Source organism: Acomys minous (assembly GCF_964271855.1).
Source record: "Acomys minous genome assembly, chromosome: 13".
NCBI lineage: Eukaryota > Metazoa > Chordata > Mammalia > Rodentia > Muridae > Acomys > Acomys minous.
In genome coordinates this window covers 76349943-76374058 of record NC_140495.1, presented here as the reverse complement: position 1 = coordinate 76374058, position 24116 = coordinate 76349943, and the positions used below count along the sequence as shown (strand labels likewise).

Genomic DNA, 24116 nt, shown 5'->3' with positions numbered 1-24116 from the left:
CTGTAAGCTATACTTATTTATAGCTATAAGAATGGTTACTGGTAATGCAGTTAAATATTATACCTGCTTAGGAAACTGCTTAGTACATTGTACTGTAGGGCCTGTGATTTTATTAGCTACAGGTAGAGGGCTTAGTTTATGGTACTAGGCATGAATTACCTCCAATTGAATGATCCAATTAGATTTGAGTTGCCATTATGGCAAAATTGGAATATATTTAATATTAGTTATTGTGTTTTATAGATGTCTCATGTGGTAGAAATAATTAATTTTCTTCCTTGGCAACTTACATAACATTTATTTAGATTTATTTATTATGTATACAGTATTCTGGCTATGTATATGCCTGCCCAATAGTAGAGGGCACTGGATCTCATCATAGATGGTTGTGAGCCACCATGTGGTTGCTAGGAAATAAACTCAGGACCTCTGGCAGAGCAGCCAGTGCTCTCAACCTCTGAGGCATCACTAGCATCACATTTAAACCAAGACATCAGGTGATGTAAGCTGCTGAGATGTCAGGATCTGTTCAGTTGGACCTGAACCTGAACTCTGCCTGGTTGTGGTAGAAGCAACACTACATATACAATAGATTAACATGCCATTTTACCCAGAACAACTGATGTCACTTGATGAGACCATTTCTTTATAAACTGCCTGACAGACGTTCACAGCAGGACCCAGACTATGCTTTGAGAACAGAGGAACTGGCCTTCTGGATCTCATCTTAGAGTACTTGACTTCTGGTCTTCATAGAGATGTGGGAATTTGCCTGCAGAATTTTTTCTTTCTTTCTCTGTAAACTTTTCTTTCTTTGCTTCAAGGCAGGATTGTGTCTCAAGATTCAGACTGACAAAGTGATCCACATAAAGCATTGTGAAGAGCCGTTTCTTATTATATCTTCTATTTAGGTACCAAGGTATAGGCCACTGGTTGAATTTTTGCCAGATGATGTGTCTGAAGGTGTCTCCTCTCTACACACCAGGTCTTGCTTTTTCTTGTCTGGTCTGAAGAAGCCTTAAAGCATTTTCCCTCTCCTGGACTACTTTATCTAAGGCAACCAAGGATTCAACAAAATTTCCTACTGCTTTGGACTAGACATTGGCAATCACTGTTACTTGGCTTCCTGCTATAGAGTTACAAACATGTTTTTTTTTTCTTCAAAAAGACATACCAAAGTTCACATAAGTCTTTGTTAATTTTGTTCCTTAGGTGCTGTCAGGTCCATGAAGCTCCAAATTTGACTTTTTCTTCCTCCCAATTCTTTGAGTCATCAAAAAATTCTTCTAGTCCTTTCATTGACAACATGGTATGAAGAAATTTACACTGGAGAAAAGGTGCGACATGTGGAGTGTTCTTATGCAACACACTCACCCGAAGTGAGCAGGGGCCTTGGGATTTACTAGGGAACTGGCAGCCTTCAGGAACACTGAGACTCTTCTAAAAATACCCACTACACTGGTCATAGCTATGCTTCCAAAGTCTACATAACGATTTTCAGCACTATGAATACTAGTCATCAAAGAACGGGCTTCCATGTTAGTTTTGCTTGATTTTCCTATGTTCTTTGGTTGAATTGCATGGTGCCTTTGACAATAGAACTTTATCTTCAAGTAAGTCAGGCAAACAAAGGCAATAACTATATCCTCTTATATTATTTCCTGACACCTAACCGATTACCCAGGACTAGTTAAATCACAGAAACAGTGAAATCTACTGACACCTCTTTACTGTGCTAGCATAATCCCTACTTCACCATAATAGTGGTGCCAATAGATTTGTGTAAAATTCACTTCTTTTTAAAAATATTTTTATTTAATTTTAATTTATGTGTGTGGGTGTGAGAGTGCCAGATTTTGGAGCTACAGTTGTGAGCTGCCATGTGGGTGCTAGGAATTGAACCCAGGTCCTTTCAAAGAGCAGGCAATGCTCTTAACCACTGAGTTATCTCTACAGCCCCAAGTTTCACTTCTTATCAAGGAACTTTTCTTTGCAAGGAACAGAGAACATTACAGACAATCACAACCAATAAAAATGCACTTGTAGAGCCTAGACTCAACAGATAAATCTCTAGTACACCTCTGTACCAAAGGCTCAGGAAAACTTTGAAGACATGTAAAAGTATTGGAAAAGTTAGGGGTCCAGGGAGGATTTTTGTGAGACTGGGTCTATCAGTAATCTCAGTATCTACATCCATAACTTCTCAACAACAGAACTGCCTGAACACTGGATGAACATAAACAACAACAATAGACATACTAAAGTGAAAGGTTTAAATCCCACAATGTCTGAACCCTACAAAAAGCCCATGAAGCCCACTGTAATAATAGGAAAAAATCATTTAGTATCTTAGAAGAACACTGTACATATACACATATACATGAATGTTATATGTATATATGTATAATAATTAAATTATATCAAACGTTATGATAGAGTAAATAAAACAGTGCATGTAACTATGCTTCTCTGAAACTGAGTAAATTTCATGAACATTTGAATGAAAGAGTCTGGGAGAAACATTTTATTGCTAGTTTGGAAGTATCTTTAAAGACTTCCATACTATACTTTCTCTTCTCAAAATGGCTACTCTTCAGTAATTCCTCAATGTCTGTATAGGGTTGTTTTGCTTCTTTGAGACAAAGCATTAAGATGTAGCTCAGGCTTGCTTAGCAATCGTACCAATCACTTTACCTTAACCTACAGAAAAACTGAGAACTAAGGATTATTTAAGCTGAAGGAAAATAATATCATCTCATTCTTCATAGTATGTTTTTAACATTCCACATTTCTACACTGTAGTAGATTTCTGAGGCTACACCATGAAACAAGTAGCTTAAATAACAAATCTATCTTTTTGAGATCTGGAGACTGCAAATAAATGATTCAGTGTTTGGCTGAGGTGGCTTTTTCCGGGGACTATGAAAGTGTATATTTTCTGTCTCTGCTGATTGACATTCCATGGATTTTTTAAAATCTCTGATCTCAGCTTTTATCCACATCTGGAGGTTTCCAACATTGTAGCTGTCTAAATTTTCCCTTTTTGATGAGGACAACACTCACATGATACTGAGGGATGATCCTATTCGATTGCAAACTCCCATTAACTTTAATTTGTGATTATGATTATCTCAAGCTTCCTTCCAGGCCATTCCACATTCGGAGGTGACCTTCCTAGAGATTAGTATTTCACTGTATGGAAGTGTGAGGGCACAAATAGAACCATAGCATACCTCCTAGAATGCTACCAGTCATGACAGCTGGAGCATCTAGGGCAGGTTAAATGGACCCCAGAGTGTCTGGATAATTTCCGTTTTATAATCACTGACCTATAAAGCATAAGTATGTCATTTTGTAAAGAAAGATAAGGCAGTGTCTGAGAAAGAGGTTCTGAAGAGCCGCGATAATCCTGAGGTCAGTGTGTCTGACATCTGACCACTGATACTTAGGAGTTCTAATTACATCGCTGACACTCACAGATGATACTGCAATTAGTGTGAAATATTTGATTAATTGCAGGTAATGATGAGCCTACTTGACCTGATTTTTGATTACTGTTTTTTGTTTTGTTTTGTTTTGGTTTTGGTTTATTTTTGTTTGTTTGTTTGTTTTTTAGTGAGAGACCTACAGATTAAAATTAAATGAAAAGAGTATGCTCAGCTATACCTTTCTTTTCATTCATTTTTATTTTTTAAATAATTGATTCAGATTACATCCTGTTTGTTATCTCTTCACTTGTATCTTCCCATTTTCCTCTCCCTCCCTCTTTCCCCCTATTCACCTCCCCTAGACCTGTGACAGAAGGAGACCTCCTCCCCCACCATATGATCACAGACTATCAGGTCTCATTTGGATGGCCTGCTTCCTCTTCTTTTGAATGCAACCAGTCCTCCCCATCAAGGGGATGTGATCAAATAGGGGGCATGAGATTTCATGTCAGAGTCAGTCCCTGTTCTTCACACAACTGTGGAGAATGCATGTCACTAGGCTAGGTCTGAATAGGGGTCTAGCTTTAATGCATGCATTGTCCTAGGTTGGTTCAGTAGTTTGTGCAGCCACCCCCTACCCCACCCCCCTCATCCCCTGGCTACAGATCCACTAGCCTTGATGGTGTTCTTATATGGTTCCTGGACCCTCTGGGTCTTTTTATCTCCCCATTCTCCCATATCACTCTCACCTGGAGTCCCAGTAGCAAGTTCTGGCATCTGTCCCAATCCCTTGCTGAGTGAAGACTCTCAGAAGACAATCATGTTGGGCTAGTATCCATTTATAAGTGAGTATATACCATGTGTATCTTTCTGGGTCTGAGTTAACTCATTCATTATCATTCAAAACTGTACAACTTTTAGGTTTAGATATATGTTTAAGCTGATAGATATGAGATATAATAGATATTGATTTACATTCAGAATTTTAGACTCACTAAGATAGGAAAGGTGTTTTATCCAAGTTTGCTAAATGCAAATACCAAAACACAATAAATGTAACATTTATATAATTTATGATTGTGCGTGGTTCTTCTTGCTGTATCTAGTTTGTTGTATATACTATAAATGTATATGTAAAATAAATAAATAAATACATAAAACTGTACTACTTTGGAGAGATCTACCTTAATTGGTCAAGTGTTGTCTGAGAAAAATGGATAGCAGAATTCCAGTGCTAAAGCCATGTACTATTACATGCTGATGTGAGCTTCTAATGCCAGCACTGAGGACTCAGTCACAGGTGGATATCTAGAACTCTGGCCTCCAAATTAATTAGCCTCGTCAATGACCTCCAGGTTCAAACAAGAGGGCTTGTCTCAAAGCAACATGGAAGATTCATTGTGAACAATTCTGGGTTAAGTGTTGGACACACACACACACACACACACACACACACACACACACACACACTCATTCTCACACACTAAAATACAAAATAAAGTGTGATAAATACTAATTATACATTCTTGATCGTGCTGATGAGCTCACTTTTATGCCCTACAGACACTCATAACTATCAGTGTATTCTAAAAATCTTTTACCAGCTGTAAGTCTGAAAATAGGAACTGTATTTATTTTCCAACCCAGTAACTTAGGGATAAAAATATTTTTTCCAATTTCTTGCTGAAGTGTCTTTCCACATTATCTCCTGTCTTCCTTTCCCTAATCAATAGGAGGCCAGCTAATGAAGCTCCTTTGTAATTTCAGCACTGTGTCCTAGAATGATTTTAATCAATATAACCATCAATCTCCTTGCTAACTTATTAATATTTGTTCAAAACATAACAACTTTCAAGGCTTCAGTAGCAGTCTGTTCTTTGGGACACTTTTCACATATCTTCATCCTACTAGCACCTTCTCCCTTAGCTAATGCAGCACTCTTCTCTGTATCCATTTCCATGAGGTTAAAGAAATTCATTTAAGATATCTTATTTGATTTTTTCATAATTTTTTTTAAAAAAAGTTATTTTGTAATACAATGTAAAATAAGGAAATTGACTCAGATTGTAATGAATAGTACTGGACTTTTCCAGATCTTCTCAATCAATGTGCATTAAGTTTAATATGAACATTTAGATCTTATCAGGGGAAGCATGAATCAACTCCAAGGTGTCTTTTTTAGGTAGCTCAATTTTTTATTCAAGTTATCTTAATGAACAAAGCATCCACATTTATGCACTAAGTTGTGAATGCTTTCAGAACATTTCTCAGGTAGAATGGCTAACTCAGCCTTTTTAGGATATTCATCACATTTTCTACATATAAGTTTGAATGGTGACACCATGGGCATATATTGCCATAGTTATTTTGAAAAGGACAGTAATTTATAGTTGACAATAGTCACTTTTCTCTGTGATCTATCTCAAGGCTTTTATCTCCTGGCTGCCTAAATCTTTATGCCCTTTGATCATGAAGCCATCCTGTCCTCTCTGTCTTTCCAGCCTGTGGTGTCATCCTGTTCTATAATTGAATTCAACATTATTTCTGATTCCTCACATATGTGAAGTAGTACAGTATTTATCTCTGTGGGTCTGTTGTACTTTAACATATTATCTTTCAGGCTAATTTATGTTCTCTACAGCTACATTTTTTCATATTGGAGCCTCAACTCACAATTATAATAATATTCATAATCACGGAATAACAGACAAAACACCAGCTTGGAGGATAATAGGTGGGCAGGAAGACCGACTCCCAACTGAGCAGCTACTGGCACCTTTTTGCTTCAGGGAGAGAAAAGTCAATGGTGTCACAGCTAATATATCAGCCACACTAAAAGAGAGGATTCATATTCAGGAGGACTCAACAACAGAATTTGCTGGCTGGAGAGAGGAGAGAAAGAGAGAGAGAGAGAGAGAGAGAGAGAGAGAGAGAGAGAGAGAGAGAGAGAGAGAGAGAGGGAGGGAGGGAGGGAGGGAGGGAGGGAGGGAGGGAGGGAGGGAGGGAGGGAGAGAGAGAGAGAGGTAAAGAATGTTTGTTTTCTCAATAAATAATTCTCTTACAATGTTTTAAATTAACTCTCAGATGTGCTTTGTGTTTCTTCCCCCACATATTTCTGATTGCCTCTCCTTTATCTCATATCATATTACTGATGCTACCAAAATTCTAAGTCTCCACTTCACAGCATTCTGTTTCCCTCTCAGTGTTTATTTCCTCAATGCTTTATCCTAAATAGTTCTTTGATGGATTAAGATTAATAAATGTGACCTGATCCTGCCAGGCATCAGAGTATATAACTCATTTTAAAAGTTTTAGAATTAATGCTTTGAGACTCTTGGAAACTTACGGTTGCATATGCCACAAGGGATGGCCTTCCAACCCGAGGCGGATAGTGTGATGGGTGACTTAGCAGGACAGGGGATCAATGAAGTGATGCATTTATTTCCAAAAAATATATGAGGGAATGTGCCATAATGTACACATTTGTGTCTATTCCCTGCTGTTAATGTTGGGATATAAGTGACCCCCAAAGGACTAATATTGTGAGGGTTTGTACCCTAGCTGTAAATAGCATTGAGAGGAAATTAGATGAGTCTGCTAATTTTACCCACAGATTATTATTTTTAATTCATTGTCCTTCAATACATTTATCCCTGACTGGGCTATAAACCTGTTTCCTTCATTCCTCTGATTCAGTAGCAATACAAGACCATTATTTATCAACAACCTCATAATATGAGTTTTCTTATTTTTATGTCAACTTTATGCATATGAATATCACAAAATCTTAGTCAATTGGGTTTGTTACCTCAGTGTCTTTCAAAAATCCAATTACCTCAAACTGTTTTTCATTAGACCACTTCACAAATACTTCCAGTATTTGGTTTTTCCCTACTTATAGTATCTCAAGATCTTCCAAAAGAAAAGAACAACAGCAAAAAATTCCATCACATATCAGTGATCACCCAAAATTTACATTTTATCATAATTTTCTCAGACTAATGGCTTCTTGTTATTTGCAGTGCTGATCAAGTAGCAATTTGATTTCCCGTGTGTGCCACTACAAGACTGTGCTGGAACACCAGCTTCCAGCTTTCAGGGGTACATCTGGATACACACAGCACAAGCGTTTTTCATTTCCTTTCTTTCATTTTCTTTTTTGTTTTTCAATTCTAATACTTCTTTTTTTCCTGATTTCTATATAGTTTATTTTTATTTATTTCTGGAATATTCATATTATTAATGTGATGATGGGTTAAAATATTCATCATGTATTCATTTCTATTTAGAGGAAAACAATTCCTGCTTCACTTGCTAGGAAATACAAAATTGTCATATTTGAACAAATTTGGTGACTCTGATAGTCAACAAGTGTGAAAAGTAAAATTATTAAAGATAGAATATTTAATCGTATCATGACTTTCAATTTTTTTAGACTACAGGTTATTATACATATACTGCAAACTAGCCATCTGTAATTCCAATTTCATTTTAAAGAATACATTATTTCCTTTGGTAATGGAATTCAAGAGTGATTAGTACAGAATGTAGGTTGCTAGCAAAGCATTTCTCTGAATTGGCCAGTCTGTCATCTTATCATTGTTTTGCTCGGTTATTTTCATGAGAGTGGTGTCACTATGGCTAATTGGTTTAGATGTCTATGCTTAGTATTATATTATCACTACGAAGTCAATGACAATTTTTTGTCATGTAACATTCATTTCTCAAGAAAAAAATGTACTCCAGTGCACTTGTACACACAAAGGGAGAAATCAGTAGTTTACAAAAATTAACCACTTGTCTGTCAAGTAAATCATAGAGTCAAACAAATATATGTCCATAATTTGGTCTTTATTTTCAATATTCAGTGAAAACTCTAAAATAATTTTATTTATAAATACTAGAAAAATAATTTGCCAATTCTTATTAATATCCTTTTTATTCTTTCTATTAAATTGACTTTTGTATGACTACTTAAAGTGAAATAAGTGTACTATTCAGCTTCAAAAAAGTGAACACAAATCTGGAATGGAAAGTATTGTATAATATGTATTTTCTGTTTTAACTACTACAGAGAAATGACATACAAAACCAACATCAATTAGCAAATGAATGCTTCTCCATTACAGGACTAACTTACTATGAACTAACAATATTACAGTTCATGTGTGTTTTGGCCAGTTTTCCAAATTATTTCCAATTTCATTGAAGCAGTGAGATTAACCTGTTTTAAGAAACATAATGTATTTATCTGGCCTAGACTTTCTAATGTCTTATGGAAATATTAGTGGTAGTCATCTGTGTATGCCAGGCATTGTACTTATCCATCAAGAATGATTAGTGTAGCTGTGAGCTAACTAGACTGGAGTTTTAAATTACAGCATCTCTCTGTCCTCAGTGGAGTTTAGCAGAACACTGACCTAGCAATGGCTAGTGAAGTCTGAAAAACTAATTGCTCCATTATCCGCACTTTAGATGTTTTCCCTTCTGAAGCACTTGAAAATATATACTTAAATCAGTCTTCTAATTACAAGTTCCCATAACACAGTGTCCTGCACAGAAAACACCATTATTATTCTGGCTTCTAACACACTCAAGTGTTTTCATTTTGCTGAGTTTTCTTTCTCCCCATTTTGCTTTCTTGTATAAACTCATTTAATGAATAATTACCATTTCAACTTCTTAATCTTAATTGGTAAACATTTGGAGACACGTGCCATTAATAATGTAGCAGGTATGACATTACCTCAAACATTTTCCATTTTACTTGATCATATATAGTTTTGTTAATATGACTTTTTAGTATTCAAGCACTTCTTTTATTGAGAATTAAGAAATAATTGACCTAAAATGTTAATGTTTCTTGTGTTAGGTATTGAAACCTTATATTTTGAAGAGGAAAAAGTTATTTCCCTGCAACAATTTATCAAAGAAATACAAATATTATTGCTTTAGCTATGCTTTATGTATCATTATTTTTCTCAGGCTTCTCTCAGTTAATGAGAAGTCAGTTTAAAATTATTCACATATAAATTATGAAGTCACCAACAGCTTGGAGATTGCAAATGTACATTTAACAATTTAAGAGTATGAGTCATTCTAATTTAATGGACAAATATAATTGCATATATTTGTGCTATATAATATGATATTTAAATAAATATCTAATGTTCTAGTTTCATTCCCATTGTGATAATGAAACACCTGACAAAACGCAAGTGAGAGGAGGAGGTTTTACTTGTCGATGTTCCAGGTTATACACCCTAGTTGTGGGAAAATTAGTAATCAAACCTTAAAGCAGACAGAGATAGTCAGGGGCAGAGAAAGAATAAAAGCACAGATTTCTGACAGTTTTTATATCCGTTTTACTATTTAGGACCTACAATCCAAAGAATGATGCCAACATATCTCGGATCTTTCCTCAACAATTAACACTTTCTTGAGTCTTGGGAATATAATATTTAAGTTATATAGGTTATTCACAAAAATACAAATATTACATGGCATTTTTTATGTTAAATCTACAAAAGATTGATTCAGAGAGTTAGAGAATTGTAAAACACTTTTCAATAAATAAACAACATTAACCCTGTATATAAATATACTATTGATATTAGAAACAGTTTGAGAGTGGCCTGCGCTCTGAAAGGCATGCTCTAACATTTGCACAGGATTTTTCTCTTAACCTCACTGATTCAATTATTCTAGGCACAACATCTTTCTGTAGATGGCTAGATGGCTGTCTTCACCAGTTGTTAATATCAATAGTATTTCATCACCATGATATAAAATGGTTTATTGTGGCTTATAGTCACAGTCAGAAATAATTATATATTTTTTTAAGAAATGAAGTATAACTAATGTTTGCAAAACATGAAGACATAGAAATCTTTATTTAATGTTGTGTGAGCTAAGTAAGCAAATATGTGGCTAGGAATGGATGGTAATATGGATATGTTCTCAGTTTTCTATCAAAGCCAATGTAGCAGGTATTTTTCTTCCCATTTTCTACATATGGAAACTGAAGTCTATCTATGTAGTATATTTTTATCATATAAATAAAATCCATAATTAACTTTTGGATTATTGAATAAAAAATATAATATAATGCTTCCTTAAGCAATGGGTGTCTAATACAACACATGAATTATTGAAAGCACTTATAGAGATAACCACTTTATATTTTTTCATCCTGACAGAAAGAAAAACTTGAAGTTGTCTTAACCAAAGCAGAGAGCACCCATGCTGTTTATAAATTTCTTTCTTCTATGAAAACTATGAAGCTTTCTTCCTATAAATCATAATAATATTTATGAATGGCTAACTCATTTTTTATATTAATTTTGAATCATTTCAGTAAACTTAGTTCATAGTAAGTAGGGAACATAATAGTAATATACTTTTTCTTCTGAAAGACATGCGGATTTTCAGTTATTCACTGTAGTTACCAAAATTTATAAAGGAGCATATTTGATTCAGTACAATTTATGATCTGTGAATTCCAGTAGATAAGCATCTCATGGGAAAAGAAGCTTCAATATGTGATTTATTTTTCATATTTATTAGTTATTTTTAAGTGTACACAGTTAGGAGATCAATAGCATTAGCAATATTATTTATGAACACCAGGCTGTTTATGGAGATTACTTATATAAGAAACTAGGGAGCATGAAAATATTCAGCCCTATGGAAATAATTATGTAGAGAGTTTATAATTACTGTCCACTCTCTTCATAAGTACATTATATAGTCTGGTCCATTGTTTGAATACGGCCCATATTTATACTTTAGTAAACAACTGCTAATGCGACTGAATAAATGAGTAAGTAAATAAATAACTGGCAAATGTTTGAGGTTATGTTCCTCAACTTAGAAGCAATGTTATCTCCTATAGGTTTAAGCTGATGGTGCATACTTTCATTAAAATTTCCAAAGTTAATAATAAATGCATTAATTTATGATGTATTTAGTGGATAAGTTTTATTGAAACACTCAAAAGATACAGTGTAGAGTCATCTATCTCTTGAATAGACTCAAAAAATTGCTACCAGATTTAGACAAATTAGGAAAGACAGAATCAATGCATGGTTTTTAAATTACTTATGCTTTTACATTTGAACAATTCCTAACTCAATTGTTACATAATCTTTCGAAAAGTTGTATTGAATCTTTGCATTTAAAGGCGATAGTTGCAATGAGATATTCAAAGGGGCCTTCTTAGGATTCAAAAGACAATCATATATTTAATCATGTTAATAACATTAAAATAAAAGTATTTTAAATTGTGGTAGCTTGTCATAGAAAAAGCTTAATTGTTCAATTTATTTTTCTCATTCAATAAAATGAGGAATTTTTGCCAATTAACAGCTTTTTTATATCAGAATTTAGGTTTCTTTATGATCTTTGTCCTTCAGCTTTTTAATCCTTCCCATATCAAATTGATTGAGAAGTGAAGGAGTAACTGACAGTTTGGTATATTTTATAACCCAAACTAAATAATAAAATGTTTTATCCCTTCAAGTTTTAATTTGAATTCAAATTAGATGAAAATCAATTAAGATTATGTTTGGAAGTAAAATAAACTGATGCACAATCAATCAGCTCTGTAAGAAAAATCATGATTCCCACCTGAAAATTATTTGGAATATAAATTGAGATAGGAATTCTTATATGCTGCTTTTTTTTATTAAGCACATATGTTTCATACCTACTTAACTGTGAATTGTCTTTTAACATTTTATTTTACTTGATAAATCTAAGACAATTGTGTTAAATAGTAATTTTCCTCACAAATTGATTTTATAATACTAAGTATAAATTTTAAAGTATTTATGATTGTCTAAAAATGTATTGGCTAGAGCTCTCACTGTCCCTTTAAGAATTGTAATATCCCATCCCATTATCTACCATGAATTCTCCAGCTGACCCACTGACAGTAACATCCATGTAAGCTACCTGAGTCACACTTATCCCAGCTCAGGATATTCATTTTAGTCTAAACTCCATGGAGGCTTACCAGGGATAGATAAATTTTTCCACTTATCCAGGAGACCCATCTGCTATTTCTCATTTTGATTCACCAAATCTCTTCCTACTGCCTTGAAAGAGATGCAGGTATGGTTCAACACAAATATATTAGTATTATTATATTTGGTATAAAGAGATTCAAGAGATAAAGGGAATATAAACAGGAAAGGAAGATGTCAAAGTATCCATATGTGCAGATGAAATGTTTCCATCCATAATAAATAAATCTTAAATTTCCACCAGACAATTTCAGGAGCATAATACAAATTAACATACAAAAATAAATAGCTTTCCTATGCACAAATGACAAATTTACCAAGAAATAATCTTTGTGAAATTGCAGATATTCTTTAAAACAATAATATATTGTAGAATAAATCTAAACAAGGAAGTAAAAAACTTGTACAATGAAAATTTATGATACTGAACAAAGAAATGAAGAAGGTCAGAATATTAAAAAATTTCAATGCTCATTGATGGGTAGAATTAAAATTATGAAAATAGCTACTCTAAAAACAGCAATTCGTAGATAGAAAAAAATTCTTATCAATATTCCAATGATGCCAGGCAGTGGTAGGAAACAACCTTAATTCCAAGTGCTTCTGAGACAGAGGCAGGTGGATCTTTGTGAGGTCAGTTCAACCTGATCTACAGAATGAGTTCCAGAACAGCCAAGGCTAAACAGAGAAACCTTGTCTTGAAAAAACAAAAACAAACAAATGAAAAAGTCAATGATAATCTTCAGAGATATCAAAAAAATAAATTTAAATCCATATAAATACAGAAAGACCCCAGGATGTAAAAAACAAACATTAATAATAACAAAAATGAGACATTGCCAAGGCAGGTTTTGTGTTTTAATAGGAGTTATAGAAAGAAAAACATAATTTTTATGAAATAGAAGCACACACTAATCAACAGTATGGATTGAGGATTTTCACACAGCCCCATACTACAGACATTTGATTTTTTACAGAGACTAAATTAAATTACATTAAAAATAAATTAAGATACGCATTGGGGGAAAATGGCATCATCAGCACACGATGATGATCAAACAGGATATCTACATTTAGAAAACTAAATTTTGATACTTAACTCTCATTCTGCACAAGTTCAACTCAGTATAGATTAACTTCAATATAAGAGTGAATATTCTGGCTCTTATAGACGATTAAGAGGTAAATGTGCCTGAACTTTTAGGCTTAAGGAAAGACTTTCTCAATACGACACTAGAAGCATAGGCATTAAGATATACAACTGATTCTTTGCTTTTAATAGCTGAGTAGTATTCCATTGTGTAAATGCAGCATATTTTATATCTATTCTTCAGTTGAGGGGCATCAAGGTTGTTTCCAGTTTCTGAATATTTCAAAGAAAGTTGCTATGAACATCAGAGATGCTATGATATTTTCAGGCAAACGAATGGAACTAGAAAAGACCATCTTGAGTGAAAACCTAGAAAGACATGGTATAATATATATAATAAATGGTAGAGAGTGTTAAGGAGCCTGAGGTAGCCACCTCCAGTAGCCATGTGGGACCCTCAATGGTAGGAGGGCGATACCAACCCACCCATAAAGCCTTCCACCCCAAATTTATCTTGCCTACTAGAAATGTAAGGGTTAAGATTGAACAAAGATTGAGAGAATGGGAAAAAATGAAATGCCCTGAGACAAACTGCATGGGAGATAGCCATCACCTGTAACTATTAATGATACTTTGCTATTCTTGCAGACAGGAGCCTAGCCTAACTGTCTCATGAGGGGCTTCATCCAGAACCCAATGGAAAGATGCAAAGACCCACAGCCAAACAGAAAGCAAAACTCAAGGAGTCTTGTGGAAGAGTGCTGGAAAGGATTAGGGGAGCTGGAGGGGTCAAGGACACCACAAGAAGACCCACAGTGTAAACTCCCATGGGCCCATGCTTCGCAGAGACTGAACCACCAAGCAAAGAACATGAAAGGGCTGGAACTTGAGTATTTACATATATGTAGCAGATGTACAGCTTCGTCAATATGTGAGCCCCCTAATGATGGGAGTAGAAGCTGTCTCTGGCTCTCCTACCTGCCTCTGAATTCCCTTCTCCTAGCTGGGTTGCCTTGTTAGGCCTCAGTGGGAGATGATGCTCTTAGTCCTGCTGTAACTTGAGATGCCACGATGGGTTGGTAGATCTTAAGGGGCTCCCCAAGTCTGAGAAGACGAAGAAGGGCATAGGGAGAGAAAAGCATGAAGATGAGACTGGAAGGAGAGAAGGGAAGGGCTGGATCAGATGTAAAGTGATTAAATTGGTCAAAGATATATAACTGATAAATTACACTAAAATGTCTCCATATAGTAAATGGTTACAGCATTTGATTATTGAAGAACCAGATCACAGAATGGAAAATATGTTTACCAACTCCACATAGGAGAGACATCTAGTATCTAGAATACACACACACACACACACACACACACACACACACACACACACAATAATAATAATAATAATAATAATAATAATAATAATAATAATAATGAATTTTTATAAAACTAAAGGAAGTAAAAACACCAAGAAAAATAGTCCAACATAAAACTGAGCCATGGAACTAAATAGAGTTTTCTTAAAAGACAAAATTAAGGGGCTAAAATCATGATTTAAAATGTTCAGCATCCTTACTTATTAGGCAAATAAACTACTTTGAAATCATTATATATGAATAATGCAGAAGGATTGTTATATTGGGTGGAGTGTGGGAAGTCACAGTAGAGGAGAAAATAGAAGTAGGAATAAAAATTCTTTAAAAAAAGTCATAAGGAAACCATCTACTGTAGAATATTCCTAAAATATATGGATACACATAAATAAAAGTTGTTTAAATGGAATTACTCTACAATTGTTCAACACTGACCCTACCAGATACCACAGGCTAACAAATAAATCTCCAGCTGTCAGACAAGCTGATCAGTGGACCAGGAAATCAACAATTAATGAATGGGACTTAAAGAAGCAGAAGTGCTCTCTAAGCCAAAGGACACCATCAATATGACAAAATAAGATCACACAGAGTGGGAAAAATTGTTACCAGCCCTATATCCAACAGAGGATTAATATCCAAAATATATAAATAATTCAAGAAATTAGACATCAAAAACCCAAGCAACACACTTAAAAATTGGGGTACAGATCTTAACAGCATTCTCAACAGAAGAATCTCTAATGGCCAAGAAACACTTAAAGAAATTTTCAATGTATATTATCATATCATCTGTCATTTAGTTAGTTTGACTAAGGGTTTGTCTATCTTGTTAAATTTCTCAAAGAGCCAGCTCTTGGTTTTCTTGATTCTTTGAATTGTTCTAATTTATTGATTTCAGACCTGATTTTGGTTATATCTAGCTATCTGCTCCTCTTGGGTGTTTCTGCTTCTTTATTTCCTACGGCTTTCAAGTGTGCCATTAAGTTGCTTGTATGAGATGTCTCCAGCTTCTTTATGAAGGCACTTAGTGTATATTACCTACTATATGTATATAACATATATATTAAAACACTTTAAATTTAAAGGTTGAGGTTGTAGCAGAGAATATAACAAGTAACAAAAATATGATTGGACACAAGTAGTTGAAGAAGTAACATGAAACATTAAACTTTAGGTAACCAAATTAAAGGATCTAAGAAAAATAGGCTCAATATTTAACAATACCTAAGTTTATGGCACTTATCTGGACAGTTTTAAATAATAGTGGCTGAGAAAATATTCTAAATCTGTCAAAAGTATTTAATACTCAGAGGATCCTGTCTTAAAGGATAGCTTCACCACTTGGCATTCTTGGAACATGAAGGAGAATTTGAAGTTTGGCCTTTGTGGAAGGCCTTCTAGGAATTGCAAATTTGCCCTTGAACGTGATAAGAAGACCCAGGCTTTTTCTTACTTATTTTTGTCTTTCATTCCTGACATAAGATGAACAAGATACTTTCTGCCCTGTCTCTCACTTTGATGAACCGTCCATGGGCCCAAATTCAATGAGGTCAATTGTTTCCACTGAAAACCTCAAAGTCATAAGCACAACACAACTTTCTCTATAGACTGATTATTTAAAATATATATTACCATATTGAAGAGCTAGCCAAGTAACATGTCAGATAAGTGCATTTATACTCAAAGTTATAGTTATGATTAGGTTAGAAAATAATAGTTATTATTTTATAATATGTAAAATATTAGTATTACAAAATTTATATCCATACTATATAATAGGGAAAATCATTTGAATAGAAAAGGACTAGCATACTGAACACTTTTATATCATTTGGTTTCACTCATGTTTTTCCATGGAGAATACAAGACAGCTGCTTGGCGGATGTATATAAACAAAGCTCATTATTTCCAGGTTCCGCCTACAGGATGACCAGCCACTCACTTTATAAACTGAACTTAGTGAAAGTGAAGGGCTAATAATGTCTCTGGAAACCAGGAATGAGTTCGGGGAAAGGAACCAAATACCTTTAAAAGTTAATTATGTTTGTTTTTTTCTTCTCCTTTGGTGTTTATTACCTTTAAATGGAGCCACACATTGGGAAAAGTAATTACCTAGTTGGTCACTGCAGGGCTCCATAAGTCCAGGGGTGAGACACACACTCATCTGCACCTGTTTTCATTCTTACACCAGTGGGAAAGGATGCAAAGGTTAAGTTTTGTAAAGAAAAGCAGATGCCTGGTTAAAAGTCCTAAATGTGACCAGGCCCCCTAATTTATTTATAATGACAGTAGGAAAAGATTGCTATCATGCATTGTTGTTATAAAATATTTCACTTCACTATAAACTTGAATGACTTCAGGCATAATTAATATGCTGATTCAGCTCCCATCAGTCTGTAGACCTTAAAAACATCCTTGCATGTAAACTATCTTAACATCATTAGGGATCAAGAACTTTATCAAATCAATGTTTCAGGTTATAGGGAAGGCAAAAAGTAACTTAAGGCTATTTAAATGAAAAGGCATAGTAACAACACACACACACACACACATACACACACACACACACACACACACACACACACACACACATATATAATTAAAATTTTAATATATATATATTCACATCCACTAAATTGGTAGTTTGAATTTGTACAAGAGGCAAAGATAGGTAACATTAATGGAAATAAAATTGGACATAGCTAAAGAAGTGAAAATTATTATCACCTACAATAGAAGAGAGGAAGCTAAAAGATCTCACAAGAATTTACTATCAAGTAAAGCTGATTTGGAAACTTGCTTAATTATAAACAAAAAACATCCACCTAAAGGAAAGTTTGCATTGATCAATAAATGTACACACTTTATTTCTATTTGCATAAACAATATAATACTCCACAAAAAAATACAGTATTCTGATCATCTCTGGAAAGCAATTGATATGCATATCTGTCACATTAATTGTGTCTTCTAAAAATAAATAGTTAATTTCGCCTCAAATTAACCTTCAGTTGTTGTTTGGGTCAGCCTGCGTGGCCTTGAAATCTATCCTGACACAAGGGACTGATTGCATTGTGAGGGAAGACATGACAACCACACTTGACATGGAGAATACTGAGGCTTTCATCTGCCATCTCAGTTATCTCTCAGTTGAATAAAATATTCACTCAGCATAAGCATAGATGTCTCTGATATAACCTGCAGCAAAATCCAAGACTACATTCAGGTATATATATTTCTACCTTGCATAAACATATCTGCTTGTGAAAAAGAGATTAATTTTGTTGGGCTTTGTATAATTGTGGATGGCTTCCTAGACTGTCAAATAGGATTCCACACAAAGTTATTTATAATCCCTAATGGCTTTTGAAAACTGTTATGGAAACATGAAATGGTCCTTTATTCTCATGTTTTATAGTATGTATATTTCCCTCAGAGAGTCTACCTAAGTATTAATATGATGTATTGGTATTTTTTTTTAAAAAAATCATCATTATTTTCTGATTTTCTTGTTATTGAACTCAAGTCTGGTGTTTAATAGCTTTTATTTTTTAATCTCTCTGATGTGAAATCGTGGGTTACTGATTCTTATTATATCTTTCCTTTAAAATAGACCTTAGATATATATATATATTTAAACTGAAACCCCTCATTAATTCAGTACACATTTTAATTGTGTTCATCATTATCCCCTGAAGATCGTTTCTATTATTTTCTGTGTGATCTTTTCACCCGTGAGTGATTTATAAATGTGTTATCTAATTTCAGATATTGCCAAATTCCCTAAATGTCTTTCTGGTATTGACCTTTAAAGTTAACTTCATTATGGCTTTTTTTGTAAACCTAAGGTATCGTCCACATGGAGAATACTCAGTGTTACACTCACAATATATACATCTTGTGATTCATAGGTAGAAGAATTTATAAATGACTGGACAAGCGCACAATGCTTGCAAGTGATTTTTCTGTCCACTCTTCTATGTACTATGGTCAGGTTATGGAAAATTCAACTATAACTGCTAAAGTATTTTCATTTGTAAACATATGTGATTACCAAGAAGTTTTGTTTCACAGACTGTTTTGTTGATAAGTGTGTATATATTTATAATTATTATTCCCTTGGTGTGCTAAAATTTTATCATTTCAACTTTTTGCTTCTTACTATAGTATTTTATTAAATCTTTGAGAATTTCATACAATGCATCTTGAACACATTCATCTTCTCCTCTTCCACTCAGTTTCCCCCAATATACCATGTCAGGTACTAATGTCCTATGAACACCAAATTTTATATATTCTCTCTCTCTCTCTCTCTCTCTCTCTGTCTCTCTCTCTCTCTCTCTCTCTCTCTCTCCCTCTCTTTCATTCATTTTGGATGTATCTTGTACTAGACATCGTGCTCCTCTGGTTTAAAACCTTCAGACCCTTCTCCTACAATGGCCTGAGCTTTAAGTGGAGGTGTTGTGTTAGAAATGTATCACTTGAAGAATAATTTTAAATTTGAATTTTATATCAATGTATCAAAAATTAAACTTACTTTTTATCTATATACAAAATTCTATGCCAGTGAATTGAAAATAACCTTGTGAGTAAAAATTAAGGCATTATGTTCAGGGGCAGATTCACTCACCTACTTTTTGTCCTATCATCCTTATGTATTTCTATATTCTCCCTTCATTCTTTTCAACCTCTATCTCCAAACCTAAGAATGAAAGATACAGGAAAAGAGAAACATCCCTGAGTCCAACTTTGTTTTATCTCTAAATAAGACCAATAATAACTTATAAAATCTCCTAATGAAAATAAACATGTCATCTAAATTTAAGATTATTTTTCACACACATTATATATATAAATATATATATATATATACTCTACTTTAATATGAGGTATTGTACCAATATCACCCAATTATATTACAAGGTTTACTTCCAATACTTTGAAAGTGTTGTTGCAGGCTGTTTAGGATAAGCAATACAAATTAATTGTTAGTTGATAAAATCATGGCCATATCAAGTACTAGTCTATTTTTGTCACAAGAATATACATCCTAGGTTTAATAGATAGATATGATTATAGAGAAAAATATGGTAAAATAGTTAAAAAGGTCTTAAAAACCTCAGAGACATACAGCATATGGGCATTATTTTTTTATTTTAAAGATTCATTGACAATGAGACAGGTTAACTCCCAGCAACACCCAGCCTATCTCAAAGAAGATGATGAGCATCCAAAAAAAAAAAAAACCCAACTCCTTGTGTAGATGGTTTCAAATGTGGCAAACAAGCCACTGGGGAAATTTTCCTCATTTCTAACACAGACAGCACTCTGCCTAAAAATGAGCAAGCTTAGATGCAGCCAGAGTTGACAGCCAAACTCTGCCAAGATAGGGTAATAAGCAAGTCCTCAATATTTCCTGCCTCACAAATATGTCTGTCAGCTATCCTGATCCAGAAGGGTGAAGATGATGCTCTGACATTATAGAAAGTTTTGGGTGCCTTTTCAGAAAGCAAACTGTCTCTGTTATTTTCTCATTTTTGGAAGTTGCTCACCTGCACTTCCTGTCTACTCAGATAATTAATTTTATTCCTTTTCAAGTCTCTGATCAGTTTGAAGATGAGATAGTTTAGTCTTACAATTAAGTTTAGTTGTTTAGGGGTTAAGATGTTTTTAGATCTAGATAGATCTTTTAAATTGAGGAGATATGATAGATATTGATTTACACTCAGAATTTTAAATGCACCAAGATAGGAAGGATATTATCTTCAAGGCTGCCAAATACAAATAGCCAAAACACCATGCATGTAACATTTATATAATTCCTGATTGTATGTGGTTATTCTTGTTGTAGTTATTTTATATTAAGTATTATAATAACATAAATATATTTGTTTAAAAAAAGAAAAAGAAAAAATGCATCATTTTATGACTGGCACCTACGGTGAGTTCACACCTGAAGTTTTCACAGTTTGTTGATCTGCAATGCTTTCCACTTGCTACCAAAATAAGCTTCTCTCATTGATCAGGGAGAACTATAGTAATCTGTAGATATAGAATAAGCATTTTAAATAGAATTAAAATTATACTGGAATTTTAGATGCACCAAGATAGGGGAGATGTTTTCTTCAAGGCTGTCAAATAGATAGAGTCAAAACACTAAGAATGTAACATTTATATAATTCCAGATGGTGTCATGGCTTTTCTTGTTGTAGGTAGTTTATTATATTTATGAGTAATAAAATAAATGTGTATGTAAAAAATGAAAAAAGTGTTTTAAAAATATCCTGGTTTAGAAAAGCGACAGTAGTATGTTTTCCTCTAGGTACCAATGACCTCACTATCTATGTATAGTTGATTAGATTTATCAGGAATAAATTTTGTCATACTGAGCAGATCTTACCTTTAGTTAGGTCTCTCTTGGTTACAATTATAGTAGAATGACAATGACTTTATTGTACCTTTAGGAATATCCTGTTGTGCTGGTCACTGTTGTGGTCCATAGATATAGCTATTGGATTTGATTACTGAGTGTTCTTCTCCCTTGGCAGCTCACATTGTTTCTTCAGGAGTCATGAATGTGATTCCTTGGGGAAAAGGCTTCTAGGTAAGATCCATATTGATTCATCAAACTTATGTGTAGTGAAGGTAAAGATGATTTTGTTTTGATCCCAAGTGTGCGATGTGAAACTGCCTCGTGTGAGGATATATGATCTTTGTCCACTGGAAACAGACTTGTGAAAGTTTGTGTGATGTTGAACCACTAGAAAGAAAACTGCCTCGTGTAGGGGCATGTTCTTTGATTGTGTGAACTATGGGAGAGTATAAATAGCCCACATAACAAAGATCAATTGCTTTTTCATTGCTGTGAATTGCTTTGCTTGGCTGTTCATAGCTCCCGAGATGCTCCTAGAGAGAGACTCTCTGGAGGAATCTTTGAAGAGGTTGCTTTTAGTTCCTGCTGTTGCTCCTCCTGCTGCTTGTTCCTGCTGCTGTGCTTGCTGTTGAAATCTTGACAAGAAATAGTGAAATCGCTCCAAGGAACTGAGTCTAAAATCATCTATTTCCACTGTTCCTATTAAACTTCTTTAGCTCCTATCAAGGGTAGGTGAGTTGGAGGGAGGTAGAGGCATTAAAAAAAAAAAAACCCAATAAGGTAGGTTTTAAAAAAGATCAGGGCCTACAGTCATGTCTAAAGTATGTGGTATCTTTAGCATTAGAAGTGTACCTAGAAGCTCTTTTGGGTACCAAGGGCAATGTCAATAGCACATACTGGTTTTAGAGTCTCTTGGATTCCTCTGTTGAGCAACTTGAAAGAATATTTTCATGTCTGAAACTAGGGCTTTTATTAGATACCTTGTAGTTTGAAAGGGATGAAAAATTACATTATATTATAATAGATATACTTACATGTTACATTATATTCAAATAAAATGTAACATATAAGTATTTACATTACCTACATGTATAGTATGTATATATCCTTATATCATGTAATTTTCTCCATGACACACATATGTTGTATTTATGCATATGTGTGTGTGTTTATTTGTATACATACATAGATAGGCTAATTCCATTTTTTTATTTTAAAGCTTGCTTATACGCAACACAATGGACATTTAAATATTTCACTTTATTTTGAAAATTAGAATTTTACAATTATGAGCTAAAAGTTGCAGTGTAATGAATTGTATATAGTATTCTAGAAAGTCATATGAAGAAAAATATAACCTCTTCTCTCCCCACCTGTACTTACACCATGACATATTAAGTATGTGATTGCCTGGACAGCACCTGAACAATAGCAGTATCAGTTATCTAACATGCCCACTTGAGTCAGGGTAGCATCATAAGGTCCATTCTGGAGAAGAAGAGGTGTATGAGTTAACAACTCCTGTTAGAGAGAGAACAGTCTTCTGTGAGAATGAATCCCTTAATTAGTTATCATCTATCAAGTTGTCAGTAAAAAAAAAAAAGTCATGTAAGAAAAAAATGAATAGATTCACCAACTAGTATTTATATATTTATATGCAAGTTACATGTAATAATAACAAGCAGGAAGGTAAAAGAGAAAAATGAGGTGAACATGAAAGTAGAAAGAGGCCTTGGATGTAGAGGAAGGAAACAATAGAAAGGCAGAATAGGATAGGACAATATGGAATTGAATATGATCACATTATATTATGAGCATCTGTGAAGAAACCCATTGTTTTATTCAACTAATAAATGGTAATAAAATGATAAAAGAAAAAACTATGAAAGAAAAATGTCATATTTCTCTACAAATACTCCATGTACTAAAGGAATTACAGACAGACATGAAAAGTAGATAAGAGATATTTAAAGAAAATTGCAAAGAACCTTAGTACAGAATTAATACTTAGTCCTTCCTTCTGAAATAGTTAGTACTGTCTTTACCATTATCCTGTGCTAGTAGTGTTCTTTTCATTGGTCCACAGTCCCTCTCCTTTCCCATTCATAGCATCCATGGGTAAGCCTACTAGATACTACATTCTCAGTGTAAATATATCTTACAGGAGTTGCTTGGTAGGAACCCGATATGTGGCTAAATTTAAAAATCTGAACATATAGAAAGATAAGGTAAAATAGTTAGAACAGTCTTTGAAAACCTCAGAGATATATAGAATATGACATTTAAAAAATGTTTTTATATTTTAAAGATTCACTGACAGTGAGACAGGTTAACTCCTGGCAACACTCAGCCTACATCAATTAGGATGATGAGCATCAAAGAACCTCCTCATGTAGATGGCTTCAAATGTGGCAAACAAGCCATGGGACAAAATGACTTCGGTTCAGGCAGGGACAGGTTATTCCCAAAAAAAGATCAAGCTTGGATGCAGGCAGAGATGACTGCCAAACTCCAACAAGACAGGGTAAGCAAATCCTCAACAGTTCTAGCCTCACAAATATGTCTATCATATATACTGGTCAAGAAGGCTGAATATGATGCTCCAATGTTATAGAGAGTTATGGATGACTATTCAGGGAGCAAACTGTCTCTGTCATCTTCTCATTTGGAAAGCTACTAATCTGCACTCCTGGGATTCTCGGGTAATCAATTTTATTCCTTCTCAAGTCTCTGAGGGAGTTGAAAAACAGATAGTTTAGTTTTACAATGAAGCTTAATTGTTTAGGGGTTAAGATGTTTTTAGATCTGGATAGTTGTTCTAAGTTG

At 34.1% G+C, this 24116-nt stretch overlaps 1 pseudogene across 1 annotated transcript in view; it reads right to left on the bottom strand.

Moving 5' to 3' along the window:
* Positions 1-722: 722 nt before the first annotated feature.
* The window catches only part of LOC311581815 (large ribosomal subunit protein uL29m-like), a 67363-nt pseudogene continuing 43969 nt past the window's right edge, over positions 723-24116 (bottom strand). Inside the window, exon 2 of the transcript in view lies at positions 723-1440. The product of the transcript in view is annotated as a large ribosomal subunit protein uL29m-like (transcript). The remainder of the gene's footprint in view (positions 1441-24116) is intronic.